This window comes from Anas platyrhynchos, chromosome 4, assembly GCF_047663525.1.
Source record: "Anas platyrhynchos isolate ZD024472 breed Pekin duck chromosome 4, IASCAAS_PekinDuck_T2T, whole genome shotgun sequence".
NCBI classification, from domain to species: domain Eukaryota; kingdom Metazoa; phylum Chordata; class Aves; order Anseriformes; family Anatidae; genus Anas; species Anas platyrhynchos.
Window position 1 is genome coordinate 16,073,194 of NC_092590.1, and position 25,833 is coordinate 16,099,026.

At 42.3% G+C, this 25,833-nt stretch overlaps 1 protein-coding gene and 1 long non-coding RNA gene across 24 annotated transcripts in view; one reads left to right on the plus strand and one right to left on the minus strand.

Annotated features, from left to right (window-relative positions):
- Positions 1-25,833, plus strand: part of ADGRL3 (adhesion G protein-coupled receptor L3) — a 524,429-nt gene that overhangs the window by 118,263 nt on the left and 380,333 nt on the right. The gene's annotated exons all lie outside the window — the stretch shown is intronic.
- LOC106018844 (uncharacterized) lies at positions 3,977-6,454 on the minus strand. Its single transcript, XR_001193248.5, has 3 exons — positions 6,297-6,454; positions 6,065-6,198; positions 3,977-5,788 (listed from the first exon to the last, which is right to left on the minus strand). It is a non-coding gene; the product is annotated as an uncharacterized lncRNA (long non-coding RNA).

The window sequence follows — 25,833 nt, forward strand, 5'->3', positions numbered from 1 at the left end:
AATGTTTGTTTACAAAATCTAATTCCTGGGGAGTATCTTCTCAGATTGCCGCTTACATAGCTTGGGTTGGCTTTGTTGCCAAGGCTTGCAGTTGGACAGCGTTTGTAAAGCTTGGCTGTGACACGGGTATAAGGGATCTGTTCAACATGCCATCGGGAACGTGGGTAAGGCTGAAGGGCATGGGCTCTGCAGGCAGGTGGGGCAGGGAGGTGCCCCTCTGGTGCTCCCAGATGGAAATAGGAGTGCTCAGACTTGTGAAGCCGCTCCAGCAAGGGGCACGGTGTGCTTCTGCCTCATTTTCCTGGAAGTTCAGCCTCTGTCGGGTTTAATCTGTGGCCTTTAGTGGATGGGTCTGAGCTGCTGGTTGCTCTCGTAGGCCAAAGAGGGCAGGCAGGATGGGTCTGAGTTCTGCATGTTACGGTGGAAGTGACTGTGCTGAGAAAGAAAAAGGGGTTTGCTGGAGCAAGGAGCCAGCAGCCCCGCTGGGTTAGGAGCCGCTGGGATTTCTGCTGGACAGGGTGGTCCTGTTGCCAGTGACACCTCAGACAGCAGACAATCTGCCTGCCCCTGCGTGTTTGCTTCCCTCTCAGAGGACACCTTGCAAAAAGGCACTTTTATTTCTGAACTGATGGACAGTCCTGGCATAACAATTGTCAGACGCCGGTTTTATTTGATACAGAGCTGCTGATCTGCCAGAATTTGTTTGTACATACCCCCAGTGTATTTTGCAGCAATTAGGTGCAGTTCCTAGCAAAATAGCTGGTAGATGCTCTAGATTTTAAATGAGTGGGCTGACAAAAAGCTCAGGTGGTGAAGTGCCCATGGTGGGGTTTGATTAGTCTCTGCATAGCATTTGTGGAGTGTAAGTATCAGATGTTCCAAGCATGTGTTGATACCAACAAAATATCAAGTATTGATTTTAAAGGATGTAATGAAAACTGAGTGTTGTTGTCAGCATCCTCCTGTCTCCATCTCAAGACTAAGCCAGGAAAATAAAAATAAATTCCATATTGGTCACGGATGCATCTTCCTGAGGGTACTGTCATGAAGAGCCTTGTACTGCTCTTGTACCAGCTGAGAAACTTGGGTAACCTCAGAAGGTGCCTTAGCACATCTAAGATGTGCACTTGGCAATGCAATCCTGCTTCTCCTCTGGTCACAGAAGGAGCCAGCAGGAAGCACGTTCCCATCATCCCAGCACCACTATCCAGGTATTAGGTGGTTGGGATTTTTTAGTTTGTCTGTGTATTTGGTTTGTTTTGATTGCTTGTTGGGTTTTGTTTGTTAAATTCAGGCCAATAACGTGGTTGAAAGGTTATATTTAAGTAAAGTAGGAGACAGGGGAAAACTGTTGTAGGGAAATGAAAACACGGCTTGTGGGAGCCAGGTGAGAAAACTGATCTTGACAAGAATAAAATGGCTCATGCCGCTTTTAATATTGGTTATGTACGGTGGCAAGGGAGGGTGGGGACTTGTTTTTTTTTTACTCTGTGCCTTTGCTCAGGTGATGAAGTGCCCATGGTGGGGTTTGCTTCGTCACTGGGTAGCATTTGTAGTGTAAAGCATCATACATTTTGAGCGTGTGTTGATACCAACAAAATATCAAGCATTAATTTTAAAGGCTGTAATAAAACATTACTTAGCACGCAAGAATACGGTACGGCAGTATTTATTAGCTCATTTACTTCTTGCTATGTGCAGTAGCTCTACTTTCTTTGCAGTTATTTCTTGTGGCTTCCTTTCAAATGAATAGGGTGTCTGGACTTATTCATCAGGTGACATCGGGCAAGTAAGCATTTCCTGGACACATTTGCTTCATGTGTCTGGTGGCAAACATTAAACAGTTACCAGAATAATACAATTTCCTCCCCATTTGCTGAATACAGGATATTAATGGAATAGTCGGTATAATCTGTTTGGCAATGGCTTATAGGCATGTTAAATGACGGGGAACAGACTAATGAAGACCATCCTATTGATGGATAAGGGTGACAATTTACGAACCCCAGAGTAATTGAAATAAAACAAAGCTGCTTTTGCCTAATCTGCGGAGTGGCAGGCGACGTGCAGGTTTTCAGTGGTATGTCTGTGCAGGGCCAGCGAGCTGCAGACCTCTGCAGGAGGTCCTGATGGGATGGGGCTGCTGCAGAGACCCCTTACCTCTTTGCAAGAAGGGAAGTCTTCAGGTCTTTCAGACATCCCAAGCATGACTTGTTGATGAGCTCCCAGACAGTCTTTGAGGTGTGGAGGTCCTGCTGGAGGAAGGCAGAGGTATTTTGCAAGACAGAGACCTGACAGAGGCCCTGATGCAGCAGACAGTCTGAGTTCTGTGCAGAAATTTGCTGTGCTGGCACCAGATTTTCCTCCTGCTGCTAATATATTAAACCAAGGATGCATGGCCAGAGCTTCCACTTTAGTGCGGCCTTTGCTTGGGTGAGCGCTCCTTGCTTGAGGCTGCTCATGGTGTCCCTTGGGATTTGATGCTAATGCAGCATTTAAAACGCCACTTTTTCAGTGTAAACACTGGAGATGACAAATGCTTTCTTTAATTTGCAAGAAGCGTTCCTGGTGCTATGTAAAAACATATGCCCGAGAGTCTATTCTCAAGATGGTACAGGGGCCTGTTTCCTACGAAAGCTAATTGCACTATTAAGAGAAGACCCTGCTAAGTTAATAACATACATATATTTGTGTCATAAGCATATTTTTGCTGAGGTGATTGAAGTCCTGAATGGCTGCAAATTTTATTTGAAGTGTATTGCTCTCCCCTGTCCCTTCCCTTCCTCTTCCCCATGTCAAAATGATTCTGGAAATAGGAAATAATCAAATCGAAGCACACAATTCGAATTGAAGACAGGCAGCATGTAACTCAGCTGTAGGGAAATTCATGGTGCTGATGGCTTGAGGCTGATATTTTCCTGTGGGATATTGAGGAGGAAGCATCATTGCCAACAGGGCTGCATGCATTAAAGGCATTGAAAACCTGGGGGAACAGCAAGCACTGTGGTGGAGGTGGTGCTGTTGTGGTGGACTTCCATTTTACCCTCCTCTGACATGACTTTGGCAGACACCCCAACCATCACGGGGGTGGGTCAAGAGGTTTATCTCTTGATAAAGAGATAAAGGCCCAGGGGAGAGCCTGAGCATGGGCCTGGGCCTGGGCCTTTTATTCCTTCCCTCCTCTTTCTCCTCCAGCACTGAGGGAAGGACTCATCCTTTCCAGGCTGGCCTCCCACCTCCTTTTGGCCTCCCACAATGCAGATAATCTTCATCTCCTCCTCACTTCCACAGACGGTTGCACTGCTATTAGGAGCTGGGCCTTGAGGTTTCATAGCAGCATGATTTGAATTAAGTCTAATTTAGACCAAAGTTTTAAGAGCTATCTCCCCTCCTTCCCATGCAAAATAAATTGGAGAGTTTAAATGCACTGTGTCTGGCTTAGAGGCATTTTCCTGCGGTTTATTACTTTGTTTTTTTATTGATGGGCTGTGTTTGCTCTCACATAAACTGATTAATTTGAAGTCGATGATTTGTTTCACAGGAGTTGTTTGCACGGGGATGAAGGCCGAATTAAGGATTTTTATGGGGTGGAAACTTTAGTTCCTACAGACTTCTTCAAGTCCTGTTTCCTTACCCTGCAAAGTTTGTAGAAACTCAGATAAAGTGATCTTTGGCCAATATATGAAGATGCAACCTGTCAAAGTAGCTGCAGGAAAAGCAGGTAGATATGCTAAATTACAGACAGCTTTTGAAAATTTCTGAATGTCCTGCTGAAGCAAAATGGAGCCTTTTCAAAGTGTAAGATGATCTGATTTTGATTCTTAATATCCAAAAATAAGAACAAAAATGGAAAAAATCAATACAATTATATTAAAATATGAAGGTATGCAAAGTACAGTAGCATTAGATATGTATTTTTTCACTATAAATACACCCCCAAGGAATCATTCTATTTTTAAGATGAACTTAGTATTAAGATAATGCAAAAGAAGTCTATAATTTATAACTCCAATTGGAGGTGAAGAAATTTAACATGTCAGCTTCTCTATTCATTACCCCAGCAGTCAAGACTAACAGGCTGTTCCTTCACCTTCGGTGTCAATCATTTAGATAGACCAATTATGGATTCAGTTAAAAATATATACATCAAAATGGGAAAAATGCAGCAGAAGAAGGTCCAACATACTAATTAAAAAAAAAAAAAAAAAAGGTATATTTAGTCCTACACTTTGAGCCTCATGGCCAATACTCTCCAACTATTACTCTGGTCATTGTGGAGGTGCTGTATGGACTACACTGAGAAGTGTTTTTTCAATGTTTTTTGTGTTGGAAAAAAAAAAAGGTGACAGCTGACAGTCACTCCTTGTACCATTTAGAAACCCTGATTGCTTGGTGGCCTGGAAACAAGAATTGGGAGGAGGAGAAAGATGAGGTCTTATGTCGGTGTTTGGGCCATGGCTTTGCAGAGCTATCCACAGATGCTGAAACATGAGCATTCTGGATGGGTTGAGGTTGGTATTAATTTTCAGCAATAGTTTTAGGAGTTTTGAGCCTTCAGGTCTCCAGTACAGCTCTTCTTTAGCACTGAATTTAGAGGGTACTGTTTCCTCTTAAGATGTAGAATATAATTGCATTGACCTCTGTTCTGCCAGTACTAAATATTCAACATGCTCCAAAAAATCTGCAGAACTGGAAGTGGAAAATCAGATTCCTTATTGAGATGCATAAATAGTTGTGGGTTTAGTAATCTTGTTTTAAAGCAGCAGCGTTCCTTTGGGGTAAGTTTATTATGACAAAATATACATGGCCAAACTTAAATATAGTTAACCTAATATGATCAGACTGATTTGGAGCAGAGGTAGGTCAACACTAAGTGCTTTTGAAAATCTCATCCAGGCTCTCTAGAGATTAAGGCTATGAGTGCAGAGCATCAGCCTAAGTCATGCTGAAGAGGCAGAAGGGATATTTCTCAATGGAGAGAGGCTTCACTAGGAAATTAAGAGTACAAAACAGACTGGAGGGGTAAGAAAGAGCTGCACTCAGATGGGGAAATCTGAAGCTTTGCCCCAGGCATGAGTTGCTGGGGCTTGAAAGTTAAGCCATTTGTTTGCATCCATAACACAGTGCTACCTGCAGTGTGTTTGTATGGGCAGACTTGCTAGTTTGGGGTGGGAAGGGCATCTTCTTCTCCTGTGTTTTGAGCAGAACTGCTACATGTAGGGAGTACAGATCAGGCGCTTCAGGCTGCCAGCCTCAGGTTTCTCTTTGATTTTGTCTTCTTTCAAAAGAAGGCTTGTTGCAAAGCCTGTGTCCTTGGGTTTTGTAACATTCACTGGAAACTCATAGTATGGGAACTCATTTCCAGTGCACTTTTTTTTTTTTTTCCTATTTTATTACTTAAAAGTGAAGTATTTTAGGTATTTGTGTGGGTAGAGTCTTGCTGTTGAACATGGGAAAAGGCTTGAGGGCTCTTTTCTCGAATCTCTATGAATAGCGCGTGTGACTGAGTTAGCAAAGGAGTTGATAATGTAAGGCCTAGTGGAGAAGTGGAGACCATGGAAAGAGTATCAGCATCCTTTCCATGCATGGTTTTCTACTGAAATAATTGTGAAATAGTTGTGATATTTCAAAGCGACCTCTAAGGTTTGAATTTGGCACCTAGATCATGTGGACGTGATATGAGATTTGTCTGGATCTGAGGCACGTAGCATCAGTCCATGTGCCATCAGTGAGGTGATCCCTTCTGAATGCCTCACCCTCAGATGATCTTCATCATTAACACTTCATCCTGCAATAAAAAATCGAGGTGCCTATTATGGAATTTTTTGTAGAAAACAGTCTGTGGGGTCATTCATCTATATAATTTATCTGTGAGATGGGCTCAGGGTTTCAGTAGGCAGCTACACTGCTTCCTCCTAGGAACTGGTTCGAGAAGGAGAGGAGGTGAACTCCCACAGCTGATCTACAGGGTAAGGAGCAACCACCTTTCTGCTTTACCACCCAAACAGGAAGATAGAGTGGTCCCATGTATTTTTGGGCCACTCCAAGCACATGGCCATCTCACCTCACAGAAAAGCCTCCCTGTGGCACAGCTTTCCCCACGGATACCCAGGCTTGCTTCACCAGGGCTGAAGGGATGTGTGGTCTGTCTCTGCCCATGCCTGTCCTTCCAATACTTTGTTTTGTTGTTTGCAACTGCTATTAAAAACATACAAAAATGCTTGTCCCGGCATGCTGGGATGTTGCACTGGACCCCAGTCCAGCCAGTTGTGCAGAGAACTTGCAGTGAGGTTTACCCTGGTGCTATCTTCAAAAAAGTGACAGGAACAGTCAGATAAATCCGTTCTCTAAGGCTGGCTGTGGCTCTGAGCCTGGTCTCACTCACACCGGTGTTGTGGTGGTCCAGCCCAGTAACTCTTACTTCCAAAGGCCTGGTAATTAGGTGGGAATAGCACACACCCTCCAGATGCAGCCCATTAACCCTCCTCCAGACACAGGCCAAAAACTTGATAGCAGTTAAGAGGGCCCAAAAGGCAGTAGGCACGCACTGTGAATTTGCCATTCAGCGTAACACCATGCTGCCTTTATCACGTGTCTGTGCACAGACGCTGCCCTGTGGCCTCAAATTCGCCCGCTCTCTTTTCCTGCCGAGCTGAGGGAGCCAAAAGGTCTGATCTGGAGCTGCTCTGTCCTGCCGGAGAATCGGCACTTGGCCCACAGCCAGTGGGTGGAGGTGCTTCCCTGGTAAGCTGGGGCATCCCGGCATGAGATGCGTGCAGCCTGCTGGTGCTTTCTCTTCGCTCGGTGGCAGCTGTGTTATTTTAAGCCCCCAAAGGAAAGGCAGTCTTGCCAGTTTCCATAATATTTAAAGAGTCACTTTGTCTCTCCTTATAACTATTGTAGTTTATTCAAGTGACAGACTGATTTGCCGATGAAACTTCCTCTCGAACCATGTGTTCGCAATTTTAAGTGTGGTTCCTGCTATTAAAAAAAATGTTGCATAAGCAGTAAGTTTAGCCCTTAAACTGCAATAGTGTGGTGCCTTTTGTAAAAGCACATAGCTGCTTTATGTATAAAAGTGCATGAGTTGAAATCAACCCCTCCTGGGTTGGTTTTTATGATCAACCATTGTATAGAGGAACACATACATCTCTTTAAGTGGATCTACACTTACGAAGTATATTCCTTTGTGACTGACTTCTGCACATCCCTAATATTGCAGGGAGCCTGCAAAGGACTGGAAAGACATTTTGTCTACATGTATGTATCCCTGGGCTGGACCTGGTACCCATATATATGAAAAAAAACAAAAAAAAACACCTGCAAAAGCTCAAGTAGTCTACAAACAGAGGACAGGAAAGAAAAAGCAGCAGCATGTTGAGTAAACAGCTGGGGCAGGCCAGTGTAAGAGCAGGATGGTTATGGTGAGCGTAATGTGCGAAGTCACAGAACATCAGCTGGCTAATCAGTGTCGAATGATTTGTAGGCATCACAGCAGAGGTGAGTTTTAAGGAGATTTGAAGGAGAATGGTACTGTGGCTCTACGGATTTGTACTCTTCACCTGCAGAAACAGTGACTCTGAAGAGGCACGAAGGTTATTGCTACAATGCTGTTTTTTCTATGTGTTTTTGTATTTTTTTATATCTTTTTCTTAAGTATTTTTTCTTTCTTTTCGTCTTACTCTTTTTTGTTCGCGTTCTCTGCAGAACCTTTCTAATAAGACAGGGTGATTGTGGCTCTGGATGCCGTGCTGTAAATGCCAGTTTTTAAACCAGCTGAGAATCTGGCCTGATATTTAGCACTTGCATAGTACTTTCATCTTCAAAGTACTGTGCAAACGTTAATTAATTCTGCTGGGGAGCTCACAAGAAAGCGGTGTTGGAATAGTTATGCGGACTGCGGAGCAGAGAGAGATGGCAAGGACAATATTTCTGGGCTTGTGAGGTCTGTACTTACATACAAAATTCTGCAAAGGGCTCCACAACAAGTGGTTTCATGGGAGCAAAACCTACCTTAAGATGCCTGTTTTCTCCACCGAGTGGGTACTCGGTGCTTCCAAAGGAAGAGGGTATATCCCCACTGCTGCTGCCCTGCTTCAGAGACAGAGTGACCTGGGATTTCTGTGCCTGCGGCCACCTCTTCAGATGGGTTCAGGCTTGTAGAGGCAGTAACCTCAGCAGCCAGGCAAGTTATCTGCAGTTGCTAGGTGCTCAGAAAAAGGATGTGCAGAATCCAAAGGTGCAGTTGTGTGCTTTTCATGTGGAAAAATCTCACGAATGTATTAGATGTTTGCTGCACATGCAGACTTGGAGATGGACAGCTGCTAGGCTGACTACTTGTGGCTCTTTGCATATGCACAAATATTTTGCCCATGCAGCTGTTGACCTTGTTATGAGTGAAAAGGCAGCAGGGGCAGTTTGTGATGTTAATCATAAGTCTTTGCTTTCATGGCACAGCTGGCAAAATGGACTGTGCAGAAACACTTAATTTGTTCTTTATCAGGGCTGTGTAATCAGTCATCTTTACAGTGTGGGGCATGTGAACCTGCATGGGAGAGGATGAGGAGCTCCTACCACTGAATCCATTCAGCCAGTCATTGTGTTGTTAAAAGGAACTTTTTAATGATGACACCTACTGACGCCAAGTAATTAGTACCGAACCATGAAAATATAAGATTTGACTAATGCTGTATCAGTCAATTCCAGGTCGAAACGTGCGTCTTGCTCGTAAGTTTCGTCTTCTTTCCAAGTCTTTCAAGGGCCATGAAAAAGCTAGTGCAGGGTGAAGGGCTTTGCTTGAGGCAACACTGAGCTGGTGCCTCTGATGGACAGGATGAGGGGCAGAGGCGAGGAGGGAGGTGGGCGACGCGTTAGCAAGTTGCACTTTTAATTTTCCAAGTCTTGGCTGTAGCCCAGCACTTGACCTGAGAAATTTGTTGGCAAACACGAGGGAGGAAAGGGTAAGAAGTTCCAGGAGACCCATGTAGGCTGGTGTGGGCAGATCTGCTGAGATCTTCAGGAAGACCTTACAGCAGCCTTCCAATACATAACTGGGTGTAGTGGGTTTACGCGGCAAGGATTGGGTAGCAGGGGCCATAGGGGTGGCTTCTGCGAGAAGAATCCAGAAGTTGCTTCATGTTAGATAAGGGCCTCGCCACTGGACAGAGCTAGGCCAATAAGAGATGTGGTTTGTGCTCTGTGAGAGCAGATTTAAGAAAGGGGGAAAAAAAACTGCTAGGAACAGCAGCTGAGAGAGAGAGAGGAGCGAGAAGGAGCCCTGCAGCCCCCAGGTAAGTGCAGCAGGAGGGCAGGAGGTGCTGCAGGCAGGCAGCAGCAGTTCCCCTGCGACCTGTGGAGAGGCCCCTGGTGGAGCAGGCTGTCCCCCACGGGTCCCACATGGAGCAGATCTCCACGCTGCAGCCCCCCCATGTGTGGAGGAGTCCCCGGTGGAGCAAGTGGATGTGGCCTGGAGGAGGCTGCGGCCCATGGAGAGCCCCCGCAGGAGCAGGCCCCGGGCTGGAGCTGCAGCCCGTGGAGAGGAGCCCACGTAGGTCCCTTACAACCCAAACCATCCTACAATTCCATGAAAAGGAAGGCAGAAGGGAGTTTGATGTCAGAAAACAGCACAACTGTAAAGAGATTTCGGTTGTTGGATGTCTGCTGTGGATTGGATGCAAATTCTGTGCTTTGGTTTAAAAGCTGGAGGCAAGACTTGTCTTAATATTGAGTGGAAACAGGTCTTTGAACAAAAGGCAGATTCAGGTTGACAGAATGGGAGCTGGGTTTTGACTTGACTTCACTGACCTTGCTCGGATGGTGAGGTCTGGGGAAACTTTAAACTTCTTGCACAGCTAATTTAATAATGCAGTGGTGATTCTTAGAAGCTGTATAAATGCATTTAGGAAAAAAAAAAAAAAAAGTATTTCTTTTAGCTTTGGGGAAATAGGTAGATAAAATGTTCCTGACTGCATGCAGATTTGCCTTCATTGAGATATGTAGTTACTTACTGACAGTTTTCTGAATTTATTTTTCAAGTTGGTAAGTTCAGGAGCAGAGGAAAGAGAGAGCACGACCGAGGCAGTTACATTTCCATCTTGTACACTCTATGCATTTAAGATAGTGAAATTATGCCTAGGGCGGTGGTTCTCTTCTGTTGCACCGTTTAGATTTCCCACTCTTCCTATAAGTTCAGCAGATTAACACACTCAGAAATATTTCTTCTCAAGCTCAAGATACTGCCGTGTCTAGGTTTGCATGAAAAGCAAGGCTGGATCTCTTGAGGCTTGCAAGCTGTAATCAGATATGTTTATATGAAATTTTAGTGTTCCATCATATCTTACCATCTCGGGAGTGAAAAAATAAACTTAATGAACCTAGATCAGACAGATTTGTGATGAAGTCCCAAAGAAGAGAGAGGATTTGCAAGTAGCTGTGATTTTGCTGTGTGATTTTAATTTTATGGGCCCCTGTTGTTCAACATTCTCTTCAGAGTAACTAAGAGTTGCATTAAATATTAAACAAACGGTGTGATGATTCATAAAGAGGGTCATGAGCTCCATATGTGAGTGAGAAATTTAATCTCCAGCTGGTTTCACTATAATCCATGTCATATGTCCAGGATCAGAGAACTCCAGTATCTTCGAATAATTAGTTAGTAATCAAACCAGAATAAATTCCACTGAAACAATTTTCTCTCAGAAAAGACTTTCTTTGACACAAAATTGGTTGTTAAAACTCATAAATTTTAATGACGTTTTCTTTTGGGTAGAAATAAGACAAAAATAATTCAGAAAATGTCAGAATGCCCTCCTGATATTTGCAGAATTGATAATATTTTTAGTGTAAAGTGACTATCTTTAGAGTTGTGACTTACTGTGTTTTAATGGGAAAAGAGGAATATGAGGCTTTTCTTTTTCATCTAATGTAACTTATTTTAATTAACCTAAAGTGAGTTTCTTTCTAGAATGTTGTTTCACCAAAAAGGAAAACTTGCTGGCGACACAAATGGCCACTTGGTATGGGGTTTGTCCATGGAGCTTCTGTGTTGGCTTTTTTTGCTAACATGGTGGTGAGAGATGGAAATTCTGCGTCTGGCCACTGGAAAATCATTTTGGTGAGGGTGAGAAAGAAATTTGCATGAGGTGCTCTTGGGTAACCAAAGCCCTGGAGTTTACATTTTGGCTCCGTTGCATCTTAGCATTGAGCTATAAAAGTACATATATATATATATATATATGTATATATTATATATATATATATATATATATGTATATATGTATTATTTTTTTTATATACTATATATATCTCCACTCCGCTGGTGGAGATACCACCATCTCTCTGATGTCCCGTCCCAGGGCACCGAATGCTTAAAATAAGAGAAATGCATTGAATAAGTTGTGGGGGTGAAAAAATAATATCCAATCAAAAAAAATAATTTAATCTACTTAACTGGTGTTAAAAACATGCAATTAGGGAAGTATGCAAATCATTACGCAAGCAGAAGTTTGGTATCTAATTGTAAATTAGATAGACAGCTGCAGGATATCGGTAGACATATGGCAGGAATGTAAATAGTTTGCTCGCACTTTAGTGACATCCTGGAAAGCTGTGTGTAAACTTTCTGAAGTGAAGAGAGAAAAGATGATTTACTGGAAAAAAGAGTTTTCAAGAGAAATAATCACTAATAAATAATCTGTGTCCCTCTGGAAAGGGAAGGTTTTATTTTTGCACTCGATTAAAATGCAGCCTCTAATCAGACTGCATTTTCTCATTTGGCTGATGCGTACTGAGCAATCTCAAGAAGACGCTGATTGCATTTTATTGCTGGAGCAGTTGCAGATCAGAGCTAGCTCCTCCATGGGACCTGCCTGCTGATTTCAGCATAACCTCATGGCAGATGCTTTGTGTCTACCAAGATTTAGGGAAGATGACAAAGAAGAGGGTAAACACTTGAGTAATTCAAGAGTGAGTGTCAGATTCCAGAATGTAAATTCTATGTTAGTGGCCAAAACTCTTCATTCTTCACTTTCTGAAATCTCTCACCAAATCGAATGCAAGACTTGCCTGCATACCAGCTGTAGAGGTAGCTGCTACACAGAGCGGCATTTAGAAAATATCATCATGGAATGCAGTACTGTGAGATGCTAATTCTGGATTATTTTGTAAGCTTGTCTAAAAAGTTAATGCTCTAATGTTAATAGTTGGCCATCACACATGTTGGGTTGCATAGGGTGATACTACTGAGGTCATACAAATTCACAGTCTAGTGTTGGTTCTTGAATTATCGAAGTACACAAGATATGGCTAGAGGAAACATCAAACAGTGTGCTTGATTTCTGGGTGGGTATCTAGCGACTTACTTCTTAAATAATTCTTGTAAAAATTGCAGTGCGCCAAATTCTGGCTCTACTGAGGTCAACGATAGCTATTACAATTTACCTTATTGGGATCATGAATCTGCCTTAGAGACTGCTTTCAGTCCCATAACTTGTTAATCGTAATTTTAGTCCAGACTTAGTGGGTTGATGTAAATACATATATACATATATATAGAAGTATTTCTTCCTATAGTGATGAACTTTCTTACCAAGATATTTTCTGAAGGATACAGAGAAGCTTTTTGTGGAGCGGAGCACTGAAAGAGTGAGGAAAATCAAAGAAATTCACACATCAGTAATGTTTCAGAAGTACATTTCACAAAGGAGTTTTCCTTAACTGTCCTTCAAAGATGACACGATGAAGAATTTGGTTATTAATCAACGATGCTATGTCTCTGTTGGGTTGAAGCATATATATATTTTAATGAAGATTAGCATTTGGTTCAGTCTACACAGAATTTCTAGGATTGTAAAACTTTAAGGAACCATAAATTTCGTAAAGTTCGTAGAGGATTGATACAAAAACGTTTCAAGCATTGTTCTTTTAGAGGTGAGCTTAGCCTGCACCGTCATGGAGTTGTGTCATTGGTATATCCTTACTAAAGAATTGCAAACATATAGCACAAACCCTTCCCTGGAATCAGCTGACACACAAATATACTAATAGGGTATTTTATTATAGTAGAGCTTGAGAATTGCAAACCCAATTTTCCATAGAAAAATTGCTTTAATGTGATTTGAGTGCCATGATTTGGTTCATTTGAAATGCTGTAAGTCAAGCTGTTTGCTGATGTTCCTAGCAGGCCTCTGCATTTATTTATAAAGACCTAATTTATATTAGAAATTATGCCCAGTGCTTGTAAATAAGAAATTGGAAGTGTGTGTGTATTTAACCAGATAATTTTCCACTCATGAAGAATGAAAGAGTGGCTCTTATCAACGGTCATTGTTTTCTGAAAGATGCTGCAAAGATGAGAGGAGATCTCTATTTTCTCCTTTATCGCAGCGTGTTTCTGCTTTGGTTTGCAGCAAGTAGAGGACCTTACAGTCAGCCTGTAGCCATAACGTCATGGCTGTTTTTTTTCCCTTGACTGGACTTTGGTATTTCCGAAGCCCCGGGCTTCTTCCACAAAACACTTTTGTATTGGTGTTTCACTTAAACAATAATAATGTTATGCCCCTGCTAGCTGTGGTGACACTGTTAGCATTTTAATGGCAGTTTGCTGGCATTTTAATGACTCTGCAAGCTCATTTCTGCTCCAAATGAGTCTAGAGAACAGCGTGATGAAAATCTCATCACATCCATGTGTGAAATGATTTGCTGGGAGATGGTACCTGCTAGCTTCGGTAGCAGGCTAATTTTCTGACTGTCAGAGCCCTGGCTGATTTTAGTGCTGGATGCTGGAAAAGCTTGGGACTGTAAGTGTACAAAACACCTTTTCTGGAAAGACTGGTGAGTTTTTCTGTGCCTACTGAACATATCTATTTGTTAGGTGGAAGGGCATCTGTTGTTGTTGGGAAAGTTTGGATTTCTTTGCTGGTGCTTACGAAAACGCCCGTTGTGGTTATTGTGTGAAGAAGCCATGAAAACACTGGAACCCCCCCCCAGCTTGTTTTTTGGTTGAGGCAGATGGTATTTTAGTTGCAGTGCTGATCGTTGCTCATCATTATTGCTTTTTTTCTGTTTTCTTAAGCAGCTCTATGGAAATAGTGCATCAGGAAGTCCTCAGCCAGACCAATAAAATCAACTTTGCTTCTTTGAAGATATTTAAGGCACCTGTGCAGGAATAGTACTTATGGCACACACACAAAAGCTTATTTAAGATGCTTGTGTAGTCACGGTTGCATAAATCCCTTGGAGGAAATGTTCACCAGCCTCTGGTGGGTTTCTCTGGGAAGCCTAGATAAAAGTTGATCTAGGTCAAAAAAGTCTGATGGTTTCTTTTGCTCTTAAGAAACCGTAAGTAACTACATTATTTTCTACCGTGCTAGCTAAATCAAGCACAGTTGCTGTTGAGTCAAGCCCTATAAAAACACTTAGGAATGAACTCCTAAAATGCTAAAACCTACTTTTCACCTGCTCCAGATGGACGGGTGGATGGCATGCTTTATCTGCTGTTGTCATCAGCTCCCCTCTCTTTTCCTCTCCCTTCCCTGACTTCCTTCTCCTTTGGAGACTGAGGTGTGGTTGATAGGGAGCTCTGTGAAAAAATGAATGCTTTGTACCTTTTTTTTTTTCTGTTTGAGAAAACTTCTCCTGGTTATTACTTGCCTTTTGTGAAGTCCTTTTATTTTTTTTTTATTTTTTTTTTCCAGTGCTTCAGCAAATATTTGGTCATTACATTCTCCTCCTGGCATTCTCTTTCTCTTTCTTTCTGGTTGGAGTCCATTTTAGCTGTCCCACATGTAGGGTCCTGTAGGTCCCATGTCCCATTGGAAGGAGTCTCCAGTGCTGGTGAGGCTGCTCTGCTGGGAATTGCCCAGTTTTGCTTCAGGCCCAGCAGCATCCTGGTGTGGCTGCTCTAGAGGTGATGAGTGCTCACTGTTCTCCAGTAGTGCAAAGGAAGAAAGGGAATGGGTTTGATTTGCAATTCAAATAAATAAATAAATAAAAAGCAAGAGCATCTTAACAAGGAAGGCCATGCAGAAGAGTGCAACTTGTTCTCTCCCAGCTCATTTTGACATTGGTTCACGCCATCCTGAGCTACCGCCCTGCTTCCCAAGCACTGCACAGCTTTTCCCCTGCCAGCTGAGCTCCCTGCCCAGCTGCTTTCCCTGAGATGCTCTGCAGCGCTGTCACTGCCATGCTGCCCACCGATAGATCAGCAGAGCTTCTTTATCAGTTGAGCACGAACCTGATGGGAATTTTGGTTTTGCTTAATATTTTTTCTTCTCGGGATGTTAATGAAATGTCAACGGTTCTGCTTCAGCTTTTCCAGGCAGTTCAGTTTTTGCCCTTTTGGAAATAGCTGTGTCGAAATAAAAGCAGAGTCAGAGCTGGTATTCTCTTCTATAGGCTTTTCTACCTGGAAGATTAAGCACAAAACTTTTTTTGGAAGAGCTTAGCGCTCAAAAGCTCCTGTTATTCTGGCTGGGAGCTGCTATTTGGGGCACATTTTGAAAAATTGGCCTTACCTAGAGAAGCTGAGAACTTTTAAAAACTCATCCCTCAATTATTTTACCTATTTTAAAAGTCTGGATTTACTTCCTTGGGTCATACACTAACCTGCTGAGTGAGAGGGTAAAAAAAAAGAGTAAATTAGGGGAAAAAAAAAAAAGACACAGAAGCCCCGCAACTTTTTTTTTCTTTTCTTCCTGATATATAACTCTCCTGTCCCAGCTCCTGCTGGCTGGTTGTCTTGATTAACTTATTCTCTGGACTGGTATAAGTGAAGGTTGCATATAAATTACATGTTTACCGCTGTACTTTTTTTTTTTTCCAATTGTTTCAGATTGACATAGACTTCACCCTCTGGACTTGCTGTGTTTCACTCTCTCTCACATTTTGAGGAAAGCTCAAAAAGCTTTCCCATACTTATTTCCCATTTTCAAATGAAATTGTTACACTCCAAAGCTCAGCAGCATGGTATTCTTTAATGCAATATGCAGTTTGCACTCAGATCACTTGCTCCCGTGTATAATTTATACATGAATCATGAATTACCTTTGGATTCTCAGGAAGCTAAAATAAATTGCGTCGAGCCACATCCAATTATGTAATGAATTCCTCACTGCGAAATTTATGGCAGGGATGTTGCAAAGTGGAACGTTGATAAAAGATTTCTAAAAGATTTGTTGCAGTTCCTCCTTATAAAAATAAACCTCTGTCCATTTTAGGCATAGAAGAGCCATTTTGATTTGAACAATAAAATATTTAAAGGTGTACGGGATTGTTTCTCATTGTAGCTTACACAGTGGCGCATAGATCAAGGAGGAGCTGAAATACTTTAATCAGTTTCTCTGAACAAAAGCGCTTTCCCAACATGCCATAAAGAACCTATAGCATGCTTTTTTCTTCTTCTAAAAGCACTGTCTTGACTGCATCGAACGGATTTTATTTTGAGGAGCTGTTTTCTGACCCTGGATTTTACTTTTTTTTCTTTTCTTTTTTTTTTTTTTTAATTTTTTTCTCTTCTGAACCCTGGCTTACTTTGCAAAATATGGCAAGTGAGCTTTTACAACACGAGCAAACCACTGGTGTCACTGCCACAAAGCACTGGTAATTTCACCTGTGTTTGTGGCATTTATTTCTTTTAATAGCTTCTTGTTTGCGTTTCCTCCCCCGTTTCTCACTGCTCCTTGACCCGTTGCCCGTGACTCATTTTTCTTTCAGCACTCAGGTAGGCAGCCTTGGGCAGTTTTCCTGGGCAGGACACCCCACTCTTTCCAGCGGGACGTCCTTCAAAACCCATAATACGGCTCATAAAAAGCAGGTATCTGAAGCAGAGGCGCGAACAGGTGGGTATATCCATGCTGCTGACATCAAATAGGATGAGAAGTGCCGCCTACCTTTTCTCCTTCTGATACTGCAGCTCATAGGAGAAACATTTCATATGACAGTGACCAATGACTTCTACCTTGTAGACATCAATAGCTATTAAGGGAACGCTTTTCTTTCTTTGCCTCAGCAAATTTTCATGCTGTTTGCACCATGAGGAGCCAGCTCTTGTGTAGAAAGCAGGATAGTGGTGTCCCAAGAGCTTTGCACCTGCACTTATTTATCCTGCTGCTCTCTGGGGCTCCCAGCTTGGAGTCATCTTGCCTCTCATCCCAGCACTGCCCTGGGCAGCAGGCACTAACCCACAGCTATGATTTTGTCCTTGGACTGAAATGATTGTCAGGTATCTCTTCCACTCTATGAGGCTACCTTTTTATGTTCCTGGTGCTGCCAAGTCAACACCAATACAAGAAATAAACGTTTAAACCATGTGCTATCTTCAAGGCTTAGGTTTTATAAACCCAGGGGCCTGAAGACAGGCATTTGAATAAGGAAACTGATTTTATTTTCCTAGGTAAGCGGTATGTCTTGGCAGCTCCCGTGGCTTTTTAGAACATATCACTGATTAAAAATAAAAGGTAAATTGGCTAGATGAAATTTGGAATCACACCTAACACCAGCTAAGAGCCTGAGAGCCTCACTTGTAATTCCTGCTGGTTTTGAGAGAGGTTCTGCTGGAGATCTTCAGAGGCTGCCTGGGCCCAGAGCTGAGCAGCCTGCTCCGGGTGTCCCTGTCTGACCTGCAGGGTTCCCTTCCCACCTTACCCATCCCGTGATTCTCTTTCAGAATGGAAATGTTGGCGTGTGCGTGCAGTGTCACCGGTGCAGGTAGCGGGCTTGCTCCTGTGGTTGAGCTTCCACGTGGCATAAGTGCATGGTCAGGTGCATAACGTTAGCAGGGCTGTTTGCAGGGCAGGTTTTCTTTATTCAGCAGCAGCATTTCCTAACGTCCTTTGGATGGATCTGTTGTACAGGGCTGACAAACGCATACGTTCCTCTGCTGCTGGGAAGACGCACAAAATGTAATTTATTTATGACTTTTTCTTATGCCATACTGGCAGCAGCTTTTTGTCACTGTGCTATCGCAGGAGTCGTGGTTCAGGAGCATTTCATCGCTGCACAGGATCCCTCGTTGAGGGGAAAGTCAGAATTGGCTGGAGGATGCTGCTGCTGTCGGTGCTACTTAAAATCCCGCAGAAAAAGGCGTATCTTCTGATGGGTTCTTCCAAAAATCAAATTGAATTATTCCGTCCCCTTGTGTTTCCTGTAGTGATGACAGAAGTCCGGTTTTATCACATCAGATCAAAGCAGTTTTTGACAAGGCTGTTCTTCATATATACCCAATCCTCATCAGATTGCATTTTGTAACAAGTGCTTTCCAGCTTGGCAGGTCAGAATGGAGCTGACACAAGTTTGATATCCACACTCACAGCTCAGCTCAAACTAGAAGCTTGGCAAAAGAGTCCTGAGTGAATACTCGTTTGACATCAGATTGCAAACCAAGGTAAAGTGGAGCTGTATTGTTCCGCATCTTTACAATTTTCCTTTCAGTCTCACCTAAGCCAAACTTGACTTTTTTTTCAAGTGCAAATTCAAGCTGAGACAATAATTAGCATCTTGTTTGTTTGTTTGTCACCTTGAAGGAAGAAAGGTCAAATATAGTCTGCCGGAGAACTACTTTGCTTTTCCCCCTTGAAGCATTTAATTAGATTTCTCATGTAATGTAAAAAAGAGACAGTGCTTTCAATACAACCACCAGAGCTTGCTAGAATAGCTTATCCATTTAAGACTTTTTTTTTTGTTCCCTTTTATTTCCCATTGGCTTCATAGCCCAATTTATAATTTTTTCTGAAAAAGTGACAAGTTTAAACACTTAACCCTTCTTGCAGAGAGGAGTCAGTTTGTTTTGTTTTGAGAAGAGAAAGCTACAAATCAGCACAGCAAACAAACAAAACTATTGCTGTATAACATAGTAAGAAGCACTTAGAAAATGCCCACGGTGAAAGTCTTATGGCTTCAGCATCTTTTTTTTCCAGTATTACGTATTACATACATAAATCCTGTATCTGTAGCTCTTTAAAACCCAATTATTTCCTTTTTTTTTTTTTTTTTTTTTTTTTTTTTTTTTGTCTGGGTCTCAATCTCTCTCTCTCTCTTTTTTTTTTTTTTTTTTTTTTTTTTTTTTCTCCTAGAGGAAAGGCTTGCTAGATAACTGGAACTGTGCCTGTTAGGCTGTGAGCTTGGTTCACTGATCTTCATGATTGGAAGCAGTTCTGAGGAGGGCAGAGAGGCAGTACATATTGGTGGGTTATAGACCAGGCTTGCTGCGTGTCACCACAGCTAAAAACATCCCTAAATGAACATTATTTTTTTTTTCCTTCAGTTGTGTCCTGGTTCGATGGAGTTAATACAGCAGTGAGGCTGCTTCCCTTGTTCTCTGTCTTGCAGTGCTGTGGTTCCTCTGCTTGCGTGGGCATGGTCCCTGATTTTCTTCAAAACCCACAGCTTCTGCAGTATCTGCAGCAAGGTGTCAAAAAGGCAGCTTGGTATGCACACATCTAAGTGCTTATTAACAGGCTGCACCTAAATGCATGATTTAAAGATGAAAAGCTGTGTAAGAATCGGATGTTTACTATCTTGTGGGACCCTGAACCACTTCTTCATCCTGATGGACCATGTGGGAAGCGGAGCTGTTCCTAGGGGACTGCAGCCTGGCCATGAACGTTTTGTGTGTGTCTGTACTCAGTTTGATGTACACGCCAACAAATTCATCAGTGTCCCAAACTGTGTTCCCTAGCACAGCTCCTCTCTGTGCCCAGTGCTCTGGGTATCCTTTACCTACGTGTATACTCATGCACTGTTTCAGGTGTGCATTAAAGAGCACATTTAAACAACAACAACAACAAAAGACCAAAGCAGAAGAGTGGGTTTGGAATATAACCTGTGTCATGGTATTACAAGAACTGGAATTTTTCAGCAATTTCTTTCCCCTTGGTGCTTTCCCATCAATTTTATCCTACAGACAAAATGGAGTTTGTAACAGCTTCTAATCCAGGTCTTTTTTGCTGTCATAACTTTTAGCAGTAATGCAAAGCCCTGGAGGGGATCAGCCAACCTGAACATTTCAAATTTTAAACTTCACTAAGTCTTGAGCTAGAAGTACAAAGAAAAAGCCTTTCCCAGTCATCCTGAAATCAACTTATTCTGCGCTACCATACCCTCCTCGCTGCCTCCTGCGGTAAAACTTCGTTTATTTATTTATTTATTTATTGTGCACGTGGAATGAAAACTCCCGAAGAGAAAATTCTTCCTGGGCATGGAGAGATGACTAAGAGTAGAAGATGAGAGAACACAAGGAGGATTTCTCAAAACCTTCTGCGTGCAGAAGAGCTCCCATTGACCCTGACCCCAACCAGCATCCCACAGTCACTAACTGCACCTTACTTTGAGAGTAAGCACCTAAACCTCCTGGGTACAAAGAGGGGAAAGGCAAGGGTCTCACGGTTTAAATCATGGAAACTATTCTCCAAATGGCAAGGTACCAGATTACCCAGAGGAAATTTAGAAGATAGGTTATAATGTAAACCTTCAGGGGGTGGCTGCATATCATTATTATCCAAGAGTATCTTTCTTCTGTTATTTGCAGCCATGAAAACTCTGAAGACGTTAATCTGGTCATTTCTCCCTCCTTCCCCAAAATAATGGTAATAAAGTGAGCATCACTCCTGCAAATCCCTCCAATGGGCACCGTTTTGCCAGGCATAAAAAAATTGCTGTGTCCTGGAGCTGAAGCAACAGATAGAATATTTCTCATGTTTTTAACGTGAGAAATGGTGCTTTTGGACTTTTGCAGCTTCTAGAACAAGGTGCTTATTTTCTCCCCAGTTTCCACCTCAGGTAGAAACTCTGATCGCTCTTTGCTCTGCCTGTCAATGCAGTAATGAGCCTCACAGGTTCTGCGTGGTGGCTGAAAGAGGACTGCATGGGAGACTGCGGGGAGATGTTTTACAGAGGGATCAAAAGTCAGCAGATCTCCTCATTCCACAAAAAAAAAAAAAAAAAGAAAAAAAAAGGCAATTTTTATGACTGCTTCATTTAGATTTGAGTACCTGAGGCACATCTGTGAGGATGCAGAGGCACGCAGAACTGATTGACACCTTCCCAAAAGGTTCTTCAGAAATGCAGCAGTGCCTGGTGTCAGAAATTAAGATACATACCTTAGCAAATGCCCATGGGCTGGAGTCTGTAAAATGAGGAGAGGAAGACAGATTTACTATCACACCTGGAAGGAAAAAAAAATACATCTTAGAAAGTGGGGGAAACAGTAAATGCGTTTACTGCAGCCAAAATAGTTCCATGGGGCTTTTTTTTTTTTTTTCAGTGATGGAAATATATCAATTTATTTCTGCATAACACATCTGTATTCATGCTGCTTAACCGTGGCATTAAGATAGCAATTTAAAAGTCAATATTATATTCAAATGTCAGGTGGTTGAGATTTGAGTTATTTCCTAGCAAAAGGGCTCCGACTGAGGACTTACTGGCCGATAGTCTCAGATGTGGAAGCAGTCTGTAATGGGTGATGTAGGGCAAGGTTATGTGTGAATTGTTGCTCTCATATCTATATCATTCAAGAGTGGTGATGAACTGTGACTTGTGATCAGAATGCCAGGACAAGCATAATTAATAGTGCCGCGATGAGATTAATCGGTGAGCGGTTTATTTCATTTGGGGAGGTTAGAAGAAAGTCCACCAACACAATCACAGCTCTGCTTGTAGTAGCTGCAGTTGCCCAAGGAGCACTTTGCCCGGGGAACTGAGTGCTATATCAATAAGGAAAGCATCAGCCAATACCTTTATTTTGCTGCTTTGCTCTTCAGTATCTTTGTTTGCTCAGAATTATTCAGCAGTAAAAAAAAATAAATAAACGGCCCTTAATGGGTAATTGATTTCCATAAGCATTTTGTGTTTGCTCTGTTGATTAGTTGTGATTCTGCAAGATTGTGTCTGCTGAGGTGCACTCGCTGCTTCTGTCAATGTTTGCGTGTGACTTTCCATTTCCTTTCCCTGCATGGTAAGTTGGAAGTCACCGCAAACATTTTGTCCTGGGAAACTGAAGATGATGGCCTAACGTCTTGTGCTTTGCAGAATTTGGAGTCATTCAAATTGTCTACTGCAATTACAAAAGGGTTGGGTACAGGTTGTTCAGAATCGAAGGTGAATCCATCAGCAGGTTGTGCCTATGTTTTCAGTGATCTTCAGGTCCAGAAAAAGAATAGGAAACTCTGCTTGAAAAGGGTAAAAGGTATTTAGGGGAATATCTAGGTGATAAGCATTCACTGACTTGCTTGTGGTTTAAAGCATGCGTGTTAATTATAGCCTTCATCTGGCTTCGATGAGAGTCTTGTTTCTACTACATCTTGTTCCAAGCGAGAGAAGTAAGGAGTCCCACATACTTGAGTAGGAGTAAGATTTTTTTTTGTAAATAGCTCTCTACCTTATTAAAATGAGTTCTGCATGTTCAAGGGGAATCGCATTTATTCTGGAGCAAAATGGGGCTTCAAGGACTGGTATTTCTTTTCTCCAGTCAAAAAAGGGAGTGAGGAGAGCAAGGAAGTCTTACGGTGTCCCTGGATGTTGTGGCTAGGCGCTGTGGTCAGCATCGCAGCTGGTGGTACAGGACACCAGCCCAGAAGGTCACTGGGGCATCTCCAGTTGTTGGTTACAGCCCTACTCAGGAGGAGAATGTGATTATTTTGCTTGTGAGCTCCAGCCAGCTTAAAAAGGTGCAAATTAATAGCACTAACAAAGGGTAGGATCCAGACGTGGTGTATTGTTAGGAGCGCAGCTGTAATTCACTTATGATATATTAAAAAAAACACAACAGAAACACCACAAGCTGCATTAGGTGGTGCTGATTGCCAGTTCCCTCCCGCATAAACGCCATTAGATGCCTAAAGTTACAAATTGCTTTAATAACTTTCACAACTGATTGGTAATCACCCTGCAGTTAATGAAATAGGGAAAACACCTCTTGCTAAATGCATTGTCTTCATTTTCTCCTGCATAATTTCCGAAGTGGAGAGATGATTTCCTATCGTGCCCATAGTAGAAGAAAGGTCATTTGTTAAGTTTTACTCATATTCATGTTTCTATTTTCCTTTTTCAGTTCAAAAACCTATATCCAAGCTCATGCTCTGATACCTTATTGCCCAGTGTGATTTTGTGCATATGCTCCAGCATTTTACTTCCAGTTACCTCCAGTGAAATCTTTGCCAGCTGAATGGAAACGATGCTGAAGACAGCTTTGCCAGAGGTGTTGTTGCTGTGTGTCCATCCAGGCAGACGGAGAGCTGTGCCGTAAAATTCCTTGGTAGCACTTCAACCCAGCACCTAAGGCTTTATAAAACCACTTGAGCTGGAGGATGGTAATTCAGGATGGGCTTGTTTGGATGTGATTTTTTTTTGTCGGTGGTGGTTTCTTCTTTGCTTGCTTGTTAGTTTTGTCTTCCCAAAGTGGCAAGAGTTACAAGAAGTGGAAAAGTCCCATAAAATTGTATCGTCGTTTAAGGATAGAATTAGTGGCCACTAGTTAATGATGCAGGGATTAAATACATGGCAATGAACTGAGGCCAGCGCTTTACCTCTTGCTGCTGATAGATTTTGGAGGCATTAATGTCCCTTAACAAACATCTGAAGGTAATTTCAAAGGGTGGGGGAGGTTATGGAAAAGAGCACCGTGGTGTTTTATAGTTGAGATTGCCTATATATTAGACAGCTCTGACAGAGCGTGTAATTAATTTTTTAAGTGTTTAGACTAAAGAATAAATAACAAGTAATGCACACGGCACATTTTAAATGTTTCAGGTGCGCTATAGTTGTGCTAGATGTAAAGATATAGCTTTATTGTAGTTTTGAACAGAGTCAACGGAGGTAAAATTGGCCATTTAGGGTCAGTATTTTTTTTCCAAGTGCATTTAACACACGGTTTAGCATTGGAGCACTGTGGCCTGGTTTTGGACCCAGCCTTTGCACCCAGGCTGCGCATCAGCAAAATTCAGGAGCGTTTTGGAGGTTTCTTGCTACCTTCAAAATAATCAAATGATTTTTTTTTCCAGCAGACTCTGCTGCCAGTTAGTATCCAAATGGGTGCTGAGCGCTTTTGAAATTCTGGTCCTTAGCTTTTATATGATCTATAATTTTATATGCAGCGCATCTGAAGAAGAATATGTATGATTCATGTACACATACAGGAACCAACACAGAGGGATAATTTTAATATAAATCCCAGTGCTGTCTGTTTGTTATGTTCTGAAACGTTGCATAGAATAATTCAAATATTTATAGATGGTAGTTCAGCTGCTGCTTTGCTTGCAGCATTTGCCTTTTTTTTTCAAGTCTCAATTGAGCCGTTCTTCCTTCCTTCCTTTGCACTGAAAACATTGCCTGTGCCCAGCACCATCCTTCTGCTTCATCCTCTTGAAACTCAAACTGTGAAACACATCTTAGGGTCTGGGGCTCTGTTTTCTGCTGCAGGCACTGAGGCTGTGCCAGGGAGCAGGGCTGTATTTCTTTGCCCTGTCAGGGGCGGAGGAGTTTGCTTTGCTCCCTGTGAAGCGTGCCCTCTTGGGACGCCTAAGACAGACCAGATGTTTAAGGGCTCCTTGCATGCAAAAGTAAGTTATTGCTGTACTAAATGCAGAGTGATGATTAGGAGGGTGTTAACATTTGCATTTTCTTGCTGAACACACACAGTGTCTTGGCGTGGCAGTCCCACCTTCAGGGCTTGCTACAAAGCAGTTTCTTTGCTTCTCGACAGCGAAAAAAAAAAAAAAAAAGAGGAGTTTTCTACCAGGGAAGTCCCAAGGTGCCCCAAGTAACTCTTAGGTTTGAGATTTGCCTGGAAAGCAAGGCTCTTCTAATTATACCTAGAGCCTTGTGTCTGTCATCAGCCCTGTGGGTGTGGGGGGTGGGAATTTAATCAGCACACGTAAAGTCGCCTGTTTAGGAAGCTGCACATTTTGCATGTTTTTCTTGTTGCTTGTTGCTTAATTTTATTTTAATTTTTTTTTGGCTGCCTGGCTGGGAGATAGGGCAGCAGTAAAGTTGTCAACATTGAGAAGTGTGGTATAATATTAAAATGCTGTAGTTCCCATTGAAGGGACGATGGCAAGAAGTTATTTTAATGGTTTTGTTGAGAATTGTGCTTTCATAGACTCTTAAATTATTGCAGACTCTGCTGCTGGGATATGTATGGGAAACAGCCATTTTAATTAGGAAGATACACTTGGAAATGAAAAGTCATTTTTTAAAGGTAATTTCCTTCATGAGTGTTTTACTGACCGCTTGAATTTATTTACCACACAGACCCAGCAATAAAATAGGTATTTATGGGTTAGTTTTTAATTAGAAATAATGGCTGTTAGAGTCGAAGCGATTAATCATTTTATCCATATAGGCTGTGGTAGTAGTCCCAGTGAAAGACAGTTGCATCGACAGTTCAGAGAGTGATCTAAGGGCCTGTTTTGTCCTTAAACACCACCAGCAATGCGAGCACAGTTTGGCTTGGAAGTCAGGCTCTAGTGCTCTCGGGAACTTGACACATGGGTGAGTAAAAAATCTCCGCTCGTGGAACAAAGTTCACTTTTTGGCCTCCTGGGAGTCACTGACGTTCATAAATAATGCTAATTAAAAAAATAATCCAGTGATGTGACTTTTTTTCTGCATGCAGATCAGGCTTGGAGGGAGTCAACCAGTAGCGACAGATTTATGGTGTGAGTATTCGTGACAGCAGGCTCGCTGCTGAAAGGCCTGGGCAGATGCAAGCGTGCATCATTTTGGGAAGGATCACAGATTTGTAAGCAGCCTTTTGTTTCGTGGCTGGGAAGCGTGGGGATAGAAATTAAAAGAAACCCAACTTAACAGCTTTAATAGCCTTGAAAGAGAGAGGCTAAGAGT